Source organism: Lissotriton helveticus, chromosome 2_2 (assembly GCF_964261635.1).
Source record: "Lissotriton helveticus chromosome 2_2, aLisHel1.1, whole genome shotgun sequence".
Taxonomy (NCBI): Eukaryota; Metazoa; Chordata; class Amphibia; order Caudata; family Salamandridae; genus Lissotriton; species Lissotriton helveticus.
The window spans coordinates 107,227,944-107,244,408 of NC_136060.1; the positions used below are offsets into that span (position 1 = coordinate 107,227,944).

At 48.6% G+C, this 16,465-nt stretch overlaps 1 long non-coding RNA gene across 1 annotated transcript in view; it reads left to right on the forward strand.

Annotated features, from left to right (window-relative positions):
- LOC144821294 (uncharacterized) overlaps positions 1-16,444 on the forward strand; it is a 41,604-nt gene extending 25,160 nt beyond the window's left edge. Inside the window, exon 4 of the long non-coding RNA XR_013608319.1 lies at positions 16,328-16,444. This is a non-coding gene — a long non-coding RNA (uncharacterized LOC144821294). The remainder of the gene's footprint in view (positions 1-16,327) is intronic.
- Positions 16,445-16,465: the final 21 nt, after the last annotated feature.

Consider the following 16,465-nt stretch of genomic DNA (forward strand, 5'->3'; position numbering starts at 1 on the left):
ATGAAATTTATAAAAGATTTTTCCTTCCCTAAATTTGTCCACAAGCATCACTTGATCACAAAGAGAACTGGGATTCAAAATTATTCCCAGGACCCTTGGACGGCTCCATCCTGAGAGGAACATAATGGTTTATCTACCTCAGAGCAGGATTTCATGACAATATAACCCCCACCCCCCAAAAAAACAAACCACAATCTTACTGCCTCTATAACTGAATGGGTTTATATCTGGGGGTAGCAACTCTACTTGCTGGAAAAAGTTCCCTTCCCTCTCTGGTCACTGTTGAAAATGGCCCTTTTTGCAGGGTTATCCCCAAACTTTTTGCTTCTTCCTCCCTTGTTTTTCCTGGCCTGTGGTTGCTGGCAATAGGACTCTGGGCACTTTACCACTGCTGATCAGTGCTAAAGTGCATATGCTCTCTGCGTAAATTGTTATTGTAATTGGTTATCCATGATTGCCATGTTTGTATTACCAATAAGTCCCTAGTAAAGTGCACTGAGTGTGCCAGGGCTAGTGATTCAAACTACTAGTGGGCTGCAGCACTGATTTGCCACCCACATGAGTAGCCCTAAAATGGTGTCTCAAGCCTGCCACTGCAGTGCATGTGTGCAGTCTGTGAACTGCCATGTCCTCCTGGTCAGTGTCCCCAGTGACCAGGCCTAACCCTTCCCTTTCTGTGCACATTGGTCACCTTATGGAAGGCCCAAGGTACCCCCTTGGGCAGGGTGCAGTGTATGTGAAAGGTAGAGCATGTACTAGTGTAGGTGACATGCTCTGGTCGTGGATTACAGCCATTTTCGTTTTCCACTATTGTAAGGCTATCTTGCCCATAGGCTATCATGGGGAATGCTGGCTACAGTGGTTACCTGCATATCTTCCCATGGGAGCAAGATAGGACATAAAAGTCTGGTATCCCTGAACTCAAAATTTAATAACACATCTTTTAGGAAAGGTGTTTTTTAAATCCGGTGTTTGAGAACAGCACTTTTAGAAAGTGGCTGTTCTCTTGTCGGACCTTTCTGTGTGCCTTTGGCTGTTTGTGAGTGACAGGGCTGGGGGATTCCAGGAGACAGAATGAGTCCGCCCAGTGGTGAATAGAGAGATCTGCATCTAGATGTGAGGGAGGAGCTGCACCTGGGACCTGAATAGGACTGTGCCTGTCCCCCACAGTGCTGGCTCCGCCCGCTGTGGTGCGTCTGATGTCTCTGCCCTGCACTGTGAAAGGAGAGAACGAATCATGTCAACAAAGTGCTCCAGGGCTGTGCTTTCCCTCCACAATGCTGGCTCCACCTTCTATGGGGCGTCTGATGTCTCTGCCCTGCACTGTGAAAGGAAAGAAGGAGTCATGTAAACAGAGTGCTCCAGAACTGGTTTGGACCAGGCTCAGAGCCCTCCTGCACAAAGGGAACAAAGACTTTTTGGGGTAAAAGCACAGGACCCCAGACCACTGAACTTTAGATCCTCCTGGAACCAAGAATGAACCTCTGCGAAGGAGAAAGCTGAAACTGAAGGAAGACTGTCCTGCTGTTGCTCTGCTGAACTGACCTGCTGTTGCTTTGCTGCCAAGGAGAGAGGAAGGACTTTGCTTTGTGCTGTGTCCCCTTGTTTGAAGGAATCTCCAAGGGCCTGAAGAAGAGCTGGCTCCCTGTTAAGAAGTCCCAGGAACAAAAGGACTTACCCCCCAGCTTCCCTGAACTCTGCTGAGAGAGTTCTGTCCTTCCTGGAGTGCTTGGCCCATGTGTGGTGCCTCTGGAAGTTGTACCTGTGTTGGGAAGCTGGAAACCAATCCTTAAAGAACTTTCTGCAAAGTTGATCACATCTCTCGCTTGCAGAGCGCATCCCCGTCAGTGCGAGGAAATTCCAGCCGCTACGAAAGCAGAGATCGTCGCAGCGCCTGTTGCCGCTGCCAGAGCGGTTGCATCCTTCGTTTGTGGGACGCACCAGACTGGTGAGGGAAGAGTATAATCGCTGCGAGTATCATCGCAGAGCCTGCCATCACTGGGTGAGATTGTCACACCGCTTGCTTGCAGACCGCATCACGTTGCTGCGAGAGTCATCGCAGAGCCCTCGCATCGAGGGGCCACGAAAGTAGAAGATTGCCGCTGAGCCGCGCATCCTTGCCGCACCGGAGATCACCACCTCAAAGATAGTCGCATCCTCCCTTTTGCGAGCCGCTTCCACGAAAACCTGTGCACCAGAATCCACGCAAGGTATCGCATCCCTCCCCATACAGAACTGAGTCACCGCAACACAACCGCTACATCAAGCGGGGTTGTCCATCGCCTCCCCAAGGTCTCAGGAGTGACGCATTGCTTGCTTTTCATCGCTACAGCTTTTCACTTGGAACTTTGTTGCATTTAAAGGTACTGTTGGCTAAAACGTGACGCAACTGAACAATTTAACGCAACCTTAAGAACTCATTTGAAACCATATTCTTGAACTGTGTATGTTGGATTTTTGTCATTTTGGTCTTGTGTGGTTTAGATAAAATCCCTTTATTTTTCTAAACCATTGTGGAGTCAGTTTGTGGTGTTTTCACTGTTACTGTAAATGTTGGTACAAATACTTTGCACATTGCCTTTGATAAGCCTTGACTGCTCGTGCCAAGCTACCCAGGGGGGTGAGCAGAGGTTATCTAAGTGTTTCCTCCTTACCCTGACTAGAAGCAAGGGTCCCTATTTGGACAGTGGTACCTACCTCTGCCAACTAGAGACCCCCAGTTCTAACATTGTTGGTCAGCGGTGGGATTTTGAACTTTTATTTGTATTAGACCCACAGTGACTGGTGTACATCACTAGTGAGTGCAGACCACTACGCCACCGCATACTACGGTTGAGTTTTTTTGTTTTTGATCGTAACCCTGAAAGAATCCCAAGCATCATGTCTCAGAATGGTAAACCAGGAAGTGAGGTTGCAGAACTGGAGTTTGATTTGAAATGCTAAGTGATTACAAAGTAGGTCAACTCAAGCAGTTCTGCAGAAGCTTTGCATGCCCCATGAAGCGCCGCTCCAAGAAGGAGGAGCTACAGAAGGCCTTAAGGGCCTGGTGGGAGACCAAAGAGGCTGGGGAGACCAATGGTGCAGAAGTGGAGGAGGATACAGAAAGGGATGGTTTCAGGTCACAGGATCTGCCTGTACCCAGAGCAGCCTCCAGGGCTGGCAGCAACCATTCAGCAGAAAGTTTTCTCCCCCAGAGGAGTTGGAGGAAAACCAAAGGGTTAGAGATTATGAATTAGAAGTCATGAGAATCAAGATGAAGCAATTGGAAGTAGAGAGGGCGGCGGAGAGCAAAAATGCCTGTGCCTTGGAGGGATTGAAATTGACCTTGGCCCATGAATTGAGAATGAGGGAGCTTGAGTTGGAGCTCGAGAGGCTTGAGGCCATGAGTGTCTCAGCTGAAAAAGAAACATGGGTAGCTCCAGAGGTGCTTTGCTGAGTTGGAGGTGGAATCTAGCTCAGATGGTGGCAGCAAGATTATAGTTTCCGGTGCTGAGAAAAAGGTACAAACACCCAGAGATGTGGCACCTGACTTGAGGGAGGGGGGGGGTCGACACACACCAGGGGGTTCAGGTTTATGAGATAGCTCCAGTGTTGTGTAGTGTCCCTGAAGTAGATTGGGGGACTGACACAGGGGATCATATTCCTAGTGGTGGGAGGGACACGGACTCTAGATGAGAGATGCAGGGAGAGGGGTTCCCCCATGGTAGAAACCTTGGTGTGCGAGTGTGAAGACCAGCCAGAAGAGTGTGGGTTGTGTGACAGAGACAGTAGTACACGGTCTTGCCAATCTCAGGAGAGTGGTGTGGGGTACTTGTGTGAGGCCCTGGGGGGTGAGGCAAAGGGTAGCTTGGTTAACAACTGTGGGGGGCTGTGTGATTCATTTGTGGAGAGCATATTTTAAGTCCCTGTTTTCCACCCGGTGGAGTGCGAGTTCTGATCCCAGAGAGCTTGTGTTGGAGGCAGACCTCTTGGTGGATTCCAGAGAGTCTGAAGAGGCATTGGGGAGTGAGCCCAAAAGGAGTGGCCCAGATATCATCCAGACCTATGAGGAAGAGGTTCAGTGTAGCCCAGTTAGGTCCCAGTGTAGTGGGAGGGGTGAGGGGCTCACGTCCTGTCTCAGTGGAGAAGGAATGAGTGTGGGACTGCGTGTCCCAGGGTGCCCGAAACCCCTTCTCAGGGCCTGGAGGGTTCCTTAAAGGGAACACCAGATTAGGGGCCTAGAGGGTGCTAGTAGGCCATTTGAGGAGGATCTCCTAGTGTCTGGCGAACTGGGAGTGCTTGTAACCAGGCCTCCATCAGTTCTGGTGTCTGGCAGTACCACTCTTGCTGCTCATGTATCATCCTCCACAATAAATCCCGCATTTTCTTCCTGCTGTCCAGGATCTGCTGGCTACCTTGGCGGTGAATAATTCCTCTATCCTGGTGCTAGGTGATTTTAACTTTTGGCCCTCCGACCCTGCTGAGGACCTCTAATCCAAAGAGTTCTCGGCATCTCTCTGTTCTTTTAAATTTGTCCCATGTTCACACCCCTACCCATATTCACGGTCACACCCTGGATCAGGTTTGGTCGCTCAATTGTCCTGTTTCTTCCCCTGTTGTCTCCCCATGTGCCTGGTCTGATAATTTTTTTATTTCTTTTTTTTTTTTGCACCCCAGCCTTGCTAAGAACCCTCCTCTTCCTAGGAATACCTGGGCAGGCAATTGGAACCACGTTGACATGACATCCCTCTGTTCCTCTCTTTCTGCCTCTAGTCCTAACCTTCAAGATCTTCCCTCCTCTTCGCAAGAGGTCATCCTAAACAAATGGCTCGCCAGAGGCTGTGATCAAGTGGCCCCCCTAAGTCGAGTTACTGCCAGGCACGCTTACGACGCCCATAGGTGGTTTAATGCTGAACTCCAGGAGAAAAAATTGGCCCTACGGCAAGCAGAGCGCGCTTGGAGACGCGCCTATTGTCCTACTCTCAAGCTTCAATACACCACACTTCTTAATCAATATAAGAAGTCCATCCTCTCTGCCAAGACTGATTATTTTTCCTCAAAATCCTGTCCGCTGAAAATCAATCGAGAGAAATCTTTACTATCATGCAGGACCTGGCTTTCTCGGACAGTTACCCTCAAACCCACCCCTTCTCAGGCCCTCTGTGATTCGCTCAAGAACTATTTCATGAAGAAAATCATAACTATTAAGTCCAATATCCCTCCCCCCCCCCTCTCTTTTTTTGACCCTCAGCCCTTGCCTGCCCGGTCGTATCTTGACCACTTTCTCCCGTTGACTAAGGAGACAATCCTGTCCCTTCTTTCTACAGTAAAGTCAGGCTCCCTATCTGACATTTGCCCTGCACATATCCGGAGACAAATCTATTTGGCCTGTCCCTCCCCCCCTCTTACTTTCCTCAAAGACTCTCTTGCCCAAGGCATCGTTCCCGGTGCAGATCCCTCCTCACTCGCAAACTATCGCCCTATCTCTCTCCTACCTTTCTTAGGAAAAATATTGGAACGCCACGTCACCAGAGTACTCAGCGTCTTCGCTGAGAAGAATGGCCATTTAGCCTCCCGTCAGGCGGGCTTCCGCCCGCACATTCCACGGAGTCGGTAGTCCTCTGTTATGGACAACCTCAGAGAGGGCATGGACACCAACCAACCTCAAGCCTTGGTTCTTGATTTATCCGCCGCCTTCAACACGGTTGACCACTCCATCCTTCTCTCCCGTGTCGGGGCAGCTGGCATCAGGGGAACCGCCTTAGTTTGGCTTTCCTCCTTCTTGAGGGATCGCACACAGGCCGTCCACCTGGCTGATTTTTCTGCTCCCTCTTGTAAGGTTCAGTGCGGGGTTCCACAAGGGTCTTCTCTGTCCCCTCTTTTGTTTAATCTGTACATTTCCCCTCTTATTTTTGCACTACAGCAGATGGCGGTCACGATTTACAACTACGCTGACGACCTCCAGCTTATTTTTAATTTATCCTCCTCCCCAGAGTCCATTCACAATTTTCAATCTGTTATGTTCTTCATCAGGGACTGGATGAACCACAACCACCTGAAGCTCAACCCTGATAAAACCGAGCTGGTTTTAACAGGTGGTTCCTCCAGTCCCTGGAATTCTTTGTTTTGGCCTTCCTCTTTGGGTTCTCCACCTACCCCCTCCTTTTCTGTCAAGACCCTAGGGATAAAATTAAATGCTCATCTCACCTTGCACTCCCAGATTAGCTCAGTCATTTCTTCCTGTTTCCTCACTCTCCGCACTATTCGAAAGATCTCACGTTTCTTTTCTTTTTCCTCTCTTAAACGTATCCTTTCAGCTATGGTCATCTCCCGCCTAGACTACGGCAATGCTTTGTATACCGGCGTCCCCACATAAAATCTTCTGCGACTTCAATTGGTTCAAAACCAGGCCGCCCAACTTGTTTACAATCTTTCCAAGTCTCATCACGTCACCCCTCTGCTCAAAGCTTTGCATTGGCTGCCCATCCGGGAGCGCCCCTTGTTCAAAATGGGCTGCATTACTTTCCAGGCCCGGGCAGGGACAGCCCCTGGTTTTATCACCTCCGAAATTAAGGCCTACCTCCCCAGTAGAGCTGCGCTCCTCCTCGCAATCTCTTCTATCTGTCCCTCGCTTCAGGAAGAAGTTGGGAGGCGTTACATTTTCCACTCTAGCCCCCGCTTTCTGGAACACCCTTCCCCTACCTCTCAGGTCTTCCTCTCATTACCTAGAGTTTCGGAAAGCATTGAAAACATTTCTTTTCGCTCAAGCTTTTCCACACTAGCGGCCTACCCCTCCCTTTGTCCCCGGGTTCGCATCCCTAGCGCCAAGAAACCACCTGGTAGTTATGCGCTTTATAAATATTTTAATTTCAATTTCACTCCAGTTGGGAGGGTGCAGGAGTCCAGACTGCGAGGGGGAAGGAGTCCCCAGTGGGAGAACCAGTGGGTCAGGGGCCAGCCAGATGGGCTGAGTCACCCGTGAGTGACCATGGTGACCTCACTTCTGTCTGGGGGGGATCTTCCTGCGCTGTCAGATGGACAGGGGTTGGGAGATCTGCACCAGGCAGACTGTCACATGACCCCACAGTTGTGTGACCCCCTCGAGGGGAGGGGGGGGGGGGGGGCATATGGGCTCCTAATGAAGTCCTGGCGTGCCAGGCAAGTGCACAACCACAGGTATTGGTCCCTGGGATGGGAGACCAGGTTCAGGATCTGCCTGATCTGGAAGGAAGGACATCTGTAACCAGTGTCCTGACCAGTTTGGCTTCCAGGGGTACCCCTTCATTCAGGGGGATGCAGCACCCTGGAAGGAGGTGCAGAGGGAGGGTGTCCTCGGCTCTATCCCCGGTGCAACCCAAGGGTTTAGACCCTAGGTTGGGAGACCAGTTGCTGGAGAGGTCCTGAACTGGTGCGAGAGTTGTGTTCTGAGGGTGATTCTCCTGGAAGGAGAGGGCAGTACCCCAGAAGGAGAGTTAGGGGGAGGAGAGCCTCACCTGTGACCTCTGGTCAGTCTGATGGTACAGGCCCCGGGCTGGCGGGCCAGTGTCAGGATGTCCTACCCGAATTGGCAAGAGGGAGTGGAAGGAAGGTGCCAGGCACCTAGGGCTACTGCCCCCCACTCTAACGCCACAGAGGCTGAGAGGCCTGACAGGCATGCAGCCTGGCTCTATTCACTGACCGCTGTCAGTGGCCACTGTGGCTGGTTGTCCTGGTGGACAGGGCTGCTCCTGGAAGGTGGGCAGGGCCACACCGTCGTGGTGGGCAGGGCCACACCGTCGTGTTGGCCAGATGGGTACTGTCTACCAGTGTGGGAACATCCGAGTGAAGTCCTGGGGTGCCAGACAAGTGTTCCACCGCAGGGGTTGGTACCTGGGTGGGGAAACCAGGTTCAGGTGTTGCCTGACCTGGAGGCTTTGGAACCTAGTTTTGAGGGCCAGGTCCGGGGTGTCCCCCTGACCTGGAATCCCAGTTGCAGGCTAGAACCCCTGAAACTGGTGGGTGAATTGTGCAGCACACCTGTCACAGGGGCCCTGACTATTCTAGAAGTGGGTACCGCTTCAGGTGGGAGGGTACAGAGCCCCTAGGAAGAGAAGGACCGGGTATGGAGAAGCCCACCCCAGCCTCCTGCCCATCGAGGTATCGACTGGTCTACCTTGGCTTTAGGCCGGGAGAGGGTTGTATTGGAAATGGCCCTTTTTGCAGGGTTATCCCCAAAATGTTTGCTTCTTCCTCCCTTGTTTTTCCTGACCTGTGGTTGTTGGCAATAGGACTCTAGCACTGATCAGCAGTGGTAAAGTGCCCAAAGTTCATATGCTCTTTGTGAGTAAATTGTAATTGGTTATCAATAATTGGCATATTGGTTTTACCAAGAAGTCCTAGTAAAGTGCACCGAGTGTGCCAGGGCTGGCGATTCAAATGCTACTAGTGGGCCTGCAGCACCGATTGTGCCACCCACATGAGTAGCCCTAAAATGGTGTCTCAAGCCTGCCACTGCAGTGCATGTGTGCAGTCTGAACTGCCATGTCCTCCTGGTCAGCCACCCCTACGGAAGGCCCAATGTACCCCCTTGGGCAGGTTGCAGTGTATGTGAAAGGTAGAGCATGTACTAGTGCAGGTGACATGCTCTGGTAGTGAATTACAGACATTTTAATTGTTCAATATTGTAAGGCTATCTTGCCCGTAGGCTATCATGGGGCATGCTGGCTACAGTGGTTACCTGCATATCTTCCCATAGGAACAAGATAGGACATAAAAGTCTGGTATCCCTGAACTCAAAATTTAATAACACCTCTTTTAGGAAAGGTGTTTTTTAAATCCGGTGTTTGAGAACAGCACTTTCAGGAAGTGGCTGTTCTCTTGTCTGACCTTTCTGTGTGCCTTTGGCTGTTAGTGAATTGACTGTCTAGTTTGTGAGTGACAGGGCTGGGGGATTCCAGGAGACAGAATGAGTCCACCCAGTGGTGAATAGAGAGATCTGCATCTAGATGGGAGGGAGGAGTTGCACTTGGGACCTGAATAGGACTGTGCCTGCCCCCCACAGTGCTGGCTCCACCCGCTGTGGTGCATCTGAGGTCTCCACCATGCACTGTGAAATGAGAGAAGGAATAATTTCAACAAGCTGTGCTTTCCCTCTACAATGCTGGCTCCACCTCCTGTGGGGCGTTTGATGTTTCTGCTCTGCACTGTGAAAGGAAAGAAGGAGTCGTGTAAACAGAGTGCTCCAGTACTGGTTTGGACCGGGCTCAGAGCCCCCCTGCACAAGGGAACACAGACTTTTTGGGGTATAGGTACAGGACACTAGACCACTGAACTTTAAATCATCCTCAAACCAAGAAGGAACCTCTGCCAAGGAGAAAGCTGAAACAGAAGCAGGAAGACTGTCCTGCTGTTGCTCTGCTGGACTGACCTGCTGTCGCTTTGCTGCCAAGGAGAGGGAAAGGACTTTGCTTTGTGCTGTGTCCCCTTGCTTGAAGGAATCTCCAAGGGCCTAAAGAAGAGCTGGCTCCCTGCTAAGAAGTCTCTGGAACAAAAGGACTTCACCCCCAGCTTCCCTGAACTTTGCTGAGAGAGTTCTGTCCTTTCTGGAGTACTTGGCCCATGTGTGGTGTCTCTGGAAGTTGTACCTGTGTTGGGAAGCTGGAAACCAAGCTTTAAAGAACTTTCTGCAAAGTTTATCGCATCGCTGGCTTGCGGACCGCATCCCCGTCAGTGCGAGGAGACGTCTGGGTGGATCTTCCCAGAAGGCTACAAGATCACCTGCAAGGACGGCACCAACAGAATAGGAGGAGGAGGAGGATTTACCATCATCCACAGAAACACTCAAAATCTCGACACGCCGACAACACTCCGCACCGCTGAACACCTGCACTTTCAGATCCACACAGATAGTCGCATCATCTCTTTTGCCAGCCGCTTCCACGAAAACCTGTGCACCGGAATCCACGCAAGGTATCGCATCCCTCCCCGTACAGACCAGACTCACCACAACACGCCCGCTACATCAAGCGGGGTTGTCGCATCGCCTCCCCAGGGTCTCAGGAGTGACATGACGCATCGCTTGCTTTTCACCGCTACAGCTTTTCACTTGGAACTTTGTCGCATTTAAAGGTACTGTTTGCTGAAACGTGACGCAACTGAACAATTTAACGCAACCTTAAGAACTCATTTGAAACCATATTCTTGAACCGTGCATGTTGGATTTTTTACATTTTGGTCTTGTGTAGTTTAGATAAAATACCTTTATTTTTCTAACCCATTGGAGTCAGTTTGTGGTGTTTTCGCTGTGTTACTGTGAGTGTTGGTACAAATACTTTACACATTGCCTTAGATAAGCCTTGACTGCTCGAGCCAAGCTACCAATCATTCATCTTCCCGCTGGTAGTGAAAAAATTCAGAGGATCTACAGTCTTGAGTTGAGATGGGAAACATGTCACTTTAGATATTTGTGAGTGCAGGTGGTGCACAGGGACGCAAGAGTCCTACACCGGAATTGGGTAATGGAATCCCTAGAGCGTTCTGTTGCTTTTTGGAATACACTTCCGTTGTCGCTAATGGGGAGGATAGCTGTGGCCAAAATGGGGGTATTCCCTCAGTCTCTATGCCCTACAAAATTAATTGTGTAGCAGTCCCCGACGGTCATCGGAGAACTGAACTCACTGTTGGTATATCTATATTGGGCAGGGAAGCGCAGTAGGGTGGTGTTGCAGATCCTATCAAAGAGTTACAAGGGAGGCCTGGAGGCACCCTGTCTAGACTTCTATTATGCAGCCCAACTACAACATGCAGCTTGGCTAGACGTGGGTGATACTGGGAGAAGCAGTTGCTTAATTGGCAGGTACAGCAGGGAAATCTTCCTCAACCACTGACAACCTGACCACCTTCAAGGCAGCCACCCGCAAACCCCACCAATTGATCCGATCCACCAAGAAATCAGCATTTAAGGATCGACTCGACAACAACGCCCATAACAGCAAGGAACTTTTCAACATCGTCAAAGAATTTACCAACCCCACCGCAGCCTCAAACGACATTACTCCCTCCCAAGACCTCTGCGATTCGTTATCCTCTTTCTTCTACAACAAAATCGCCGACATACATAACAGCTTTAAGAACATCTCCAAAGAACAGTCCACTCCACCCACCTCCGAACCTAAACCGCTCTCTAGCAACCTTAGCGCCTGGAACCCTATCACCACCGAAGACACCATCCGCCTAATGAACTCCATCCATTCAGGTTCGCCAACCGACCCCTGTCCCCACCACATCTTCAACAAAGCAGACTCCATCATTGCACCCCATCTCCGTGATGTCATCAACTGCTCCTTCAACTCCGCTACCTTTCCAGAAAGCTGGAAACACGCCAAACTCAGCGCTCTCCTGAAGAAGCCCACAGCAGACCCCTCTGAACTTAAGAACTACCGCCCCATTTCCCTCCTCCCATTCCCTGCCAAAGTCATTGAGAAAGCCGTCAACAGCCAGCTCGCCGCCTTCCTTGAATCCAACAACTCCCTCGACTCCTCACAATCCGGCTTTCGAGCCAAACACCACCGAAACCGCCCTCATTGCAGCGACGGACGACATCCGATCGCTACTGGACAACGGAGAAACCGTTGCCCTCATCCTACTCGACCTCTCCGCCGCCTTCGACACAGTCTGTCATAGCACCCTCATACAACGCCTCAGGAACGTCGGAATACAAGGAAAAGCCTTGGACTGGATCATCTTGTTCCTCGCCGGGAGAACCCAGAGAGTCCGACTCCCCCCATTCAAATCAGAGGCCACCGAAGTCATCTGCGGAATACCACAAGGATCATCACTCAGTCCCACCCTCTTTAACGTTTACATGAACCCCCTCGCATCCATAGCGCGACAACACAACCTCAACATTATCTCCTACGCTGACGACACCCAGCTGATCCTTTCCCTCACCAAAGACCCTAACACCGCCAAAACCAATCATCATGAAGGCATGAAAGTAGTAGTCGAATGGATGCAAAACAGCCGCCTAAAACTTAACTCAGACAAAACGGAAGTCCTCATCCTAGGGTCATCCCCCTCTGCCTGGGACGACTCATGGTGGCCATCAGCCCTGGGCACAGCACCAATACCCACAGACCACGCACGTAACCTAGGCTTCATCCTAGACTCCTCCCTCTCGATGACCAGACAAGTCAACGCAGTCTCATCCTCTTGCTTCAACTTACTTCGTATGCTCAAAAAAATCTTCCGTTGGATCCCCACAGAAACAAGAAAGACCGTCACCCACGCACTGGTCACTAGCCGACTGGACTATGGAAACACCCTCTACGCCGGAACCACAGCCAAATTACAGAAAAAACTCCAACGCATCCAAAATTCATCAGCCAGACTCATATTGGACATCCCTCGCCAAGCTCACATTACCGACCACCTGAAAGACCTACACTGGCTTCCCGTCAACAAGAGAATAACGTTCCGTCTCCTCACCCACGCACACAAGGCCCTCTACAAACTAGGACCCGAATGCCTCAACACACGAATGTCCTTCTACACACCCACCCGCCAACTAAGATCCTCCAATCAAGCCCTCGCCGCAGTTCAGCGCATCCACAAATCCACCATGGGAGGAAGATCCTTCTCCTACCTGGCGGCCAAGACCTGGAATTCTCTCCCCACTCACCTCCGCCTCACACAGAACCACATTTCCTTCAGAAAGGAACTTAAAACCTGGCTATTCGATAATTAATGCACCCCATCCCACAAGCGCCTTGAGACCCTCTGGGTGAGTAGTGCGCTATACAAATTCCTGAACTTGGGAGTCTCCACAGACTTGCCATATATTGTTAAGCAGCCATTTATTTGGTAACTAAGTGGAGTGCCTGCTTAAACATGCACAGTTTCACCAGGAATTAGGTATAGTACTGGCAGATCTGTATGTAAATGATACATTTATCACCTTTGAACAAGCATGTGATGGGTTTGGACTGAGACAAGGGCAATATCTGCAATATGTGGGCCTTATGGAACTGTTTAAAGCAACCTGGCCTGCGTTTCCACATGTCCGGGTAGTAAATGAAACGCTGGCTATATTGCTCACAAGTGGGAGCAGGCAACGCTTGGTGTCGTAACTGTACAGGGCCCTGAGGGCAGGCACATGCAGGATGAGGATGTGCAGGCTCCCATGGGGGGGACAGGACGTGGGTGTGGGCTTGCTCTTCAACAGGCACAGTATCCTGCAACACATGTCTCACGCGTTTTGATTTTTTGCAGCGGTATATACGACTCCAGCAAGGCTACATCATATTGACCCCAGTCGTAATCATGAGTGCCCCAAGATGTAGAAGGGGACAAGCAGGTTTCATGCATTTGGCATGGCAGTGTGCAGAGGTGTATATGTACTGGGAACATGTGGTTGAGTGTGCGTGCAGGTATTGGTGTATGGATTGAAGTTTGTCCTTTACATTGTCTTTTGGGCCAATTTCCAAGACCCAAAAACGGTGTATGAATTGCTGCAACTGACCATGGTGTTGGCTCAACGAAGAGTCTGGATGAGTAATCGTGCCCAAATGAAAGCACTGGATGAGAGATGCGCGAGAGTGGTCTCTTGCAGAAGAGATGCATATGAAAGCGAATAGAAAGGATGAAAAGTTAGGTTAGTGGTTGGAGAGAACTATGCAGGGAACTACTCAATCCAGTGGAGAATGTGCATAGGGAAATGACAGTGAAATAAATTGTGGCCAGATATGCCTTAGTGCATCTGAAACTACACCTTTGTTTACACAATTAACATGTTCCACAGTGACTGTAAAACACAAATGTTGATCACATCTGTGTCACTGCTATATACATTGGCACATTTAATCTCTGCATAGATCATCCCAATCTACTCTGTAGTTGAAAAAAAAAATATATAAACTTTTTTCTATTTTATAAGCAGCTGTGTGTACAAATTGCTTAAAAAAAGTCAATGTACTCAACTTAACACGGGGAACCAAAAAGTTACCTTGAAATGTATGCACATTCCATTGTATGCACTTTGGATGTTTCAATACAGTAAATCCGATAACACAAAATGCCTCCGATGAGATCAATTAAATATGGCCTACTCAAAGACGACCACCAGCATAGTCACATGGTGGTGGCACGTAAAAGTGAAGCTGTATGTGCAGAGCACTTCAGTACGGCTACTGCAGATATAGAGCAACCATGAGGAAGCATGCACGTAATGCATGCAGCCATTGGGCCGCAACGTTCCTCTGACCACTACGTGCAGGAAAACGCTAGATGTTGTACGAGTGGCACCAAGTCTGAGCAAAGTCAATAGAAAGGTAAAACTTTCTATTACTGCAACAACTGTCTGACCAGCTCCTCTTCCTTCAACGATCTGTAGATTGTCCCATAAAGGTTCTGCCATTTTCACTTTTTCAATCTTAGTTCAGATTAGAACTACAGCAACGTTCGTAAAGAACTTCAGGTAAACTGGTGGCGTTCCGCTCGTCCCCCATTAAGCACAGCTCCTCATCTCCAATGTTAGGTTACCACTCAGATAAGCGATGGTAAAAAGCATGAAGTTTGATTTATTCCAAAACCGACAGCATCCAAGCACTTCCTCGCCAGCTTACAACTGTCCACTTCAGAACTCTAGTGCTCCTGAAGTTAACCTCAATGTTCCATACATACAACCATCCATATTCTGCATGCTATGCGTCACCCAACCAAAGATATACAACATGTAGAAAACAAGCGCACAACCATCTATAAAGAATACTTTCCTGTAGGTCCTGGATAAGTAAAAAAGAAATATTAATCGGTTGTTCTGCTAGCTCCCATGTGCCTACACTCAGGATGTGCCCATGATTCAGACTCCGTTCAACTAGAGACTTGCATGCCATTTTATTCCAGAATGAAAGGAAAACAGGACTTGTGTCACCATGGATTGTCTGAAATGGTCAATTCCTGACCACGACCCGCACCACCCACCATCTACCTAGGTGCCACTACTAAAGAACTAGTTTGCAAAGTAGGAAATGGCAGCAGCTACATAGGAGTCAGTAAAAGGACTTTGGGACAGTTCAAGGCTTTTTTCTCTATATACACACCCCCAGCAATGCCCAGGATGATATATATATATATTTTTTTAAGTACCAAAAGGACTGGTCGTGTGCCCGTTATTCTTTTTAAGTAGTGCACATTAGTCATACTGCACCTCCTAATGACATACAGAAGAAAAGCATGAAAAATTTGAGACCAAAGTTTTTCACCGTTCTATTTCCAAGCTATAGAGAGACCTCCTAGTAAAGGTTTAAAAATTACAATGTTCAGATACCTACTGACATTTGTAATACTATGACAATGCCCTTTTCTTATACACATTAGCTGGTGTCCTCAATAAAAATTGCCACTTGCTGGCCTCCTCCTTTGCATCCGACTGCAAGCTGTGTAATCACCGAATTACAGTGAGGCAGATTGTGTATTTACACTAGACGAAAAATACACTGCTCTACCCTCGAATAAAGAATGGTTGCATACAAATTAATATAAGTAGGGTGGCCAAGGTCTTGGATGATACTAATAGCTCAACGCATTACCCTGCAGAACTAAACTACTCTAAACGTTGTGCTTATAGCTAAAGGTGGTGTATGAGCCATTACTGGAATGGAGCACTTTTGTATTACTAAACTCAGTTCTTCACCAGCAAGTTGCGAATATTCAAAGAACCCACAATTTCTGCATGGTCATCAATTAGAGATCATTTGACCATGATCAAGTATGCAAGGTCAGATAGGTTGTCAATTAGGGAATTAAATTAGTGAAAATTGTTCTTCTAATAGTTACTTCTCTTTTTTCCTCTACTTTCTGTATCCATTTTTAAAAGACATTTACCCAGAGACGAATTGAAACAAAAAAAATTGTTTTTAATACAAGGTCTTATTTGATCTTTTGCTTCCTGCTTTCAAACGAAAAAACTATAAATGTGGCTAATAGAAAGCGAGCAGGGTGAAGGGCATTAAATTACTAAGCTAATGAACAATGGAAACTTCTAAATACAAACAGATGTCCATAGCACAAAAGGGGTAAAGTAGAACTCTAATTATGCAAAATTCTCATGTAATCTCCAACAGCCTTCTCAGAAGACCCTGCATCACAGCTAGAGGAGGGTTGTACATGGCACCGGATAAATACAAATAAAAATGTGTGTAACATGTTGAGCTGAACTCAATGTTTATAGAAATGTAAAGGACAGTTGCTCTCAGTTTCAAAATTTCTCGTAATTCCATTCTAACACCAGTCTCCAGAGTATGTAAACTTTATTCACATGAAATGAAGCGTCCAATCTTTGCAAAAAATGTGTACCAAATTTTTCTTTCAGGGAGCTCAACTTCTCGATGGGAGAGCCCTTACCAGAGTTCACTCATTACATCTTTTAATAAATACATTCTGCTGACTCGTCTCAGTATTGACGGCGTCTTTGACAGTATCAGTTTCTCACAAAAGATTAGTTCAAGAT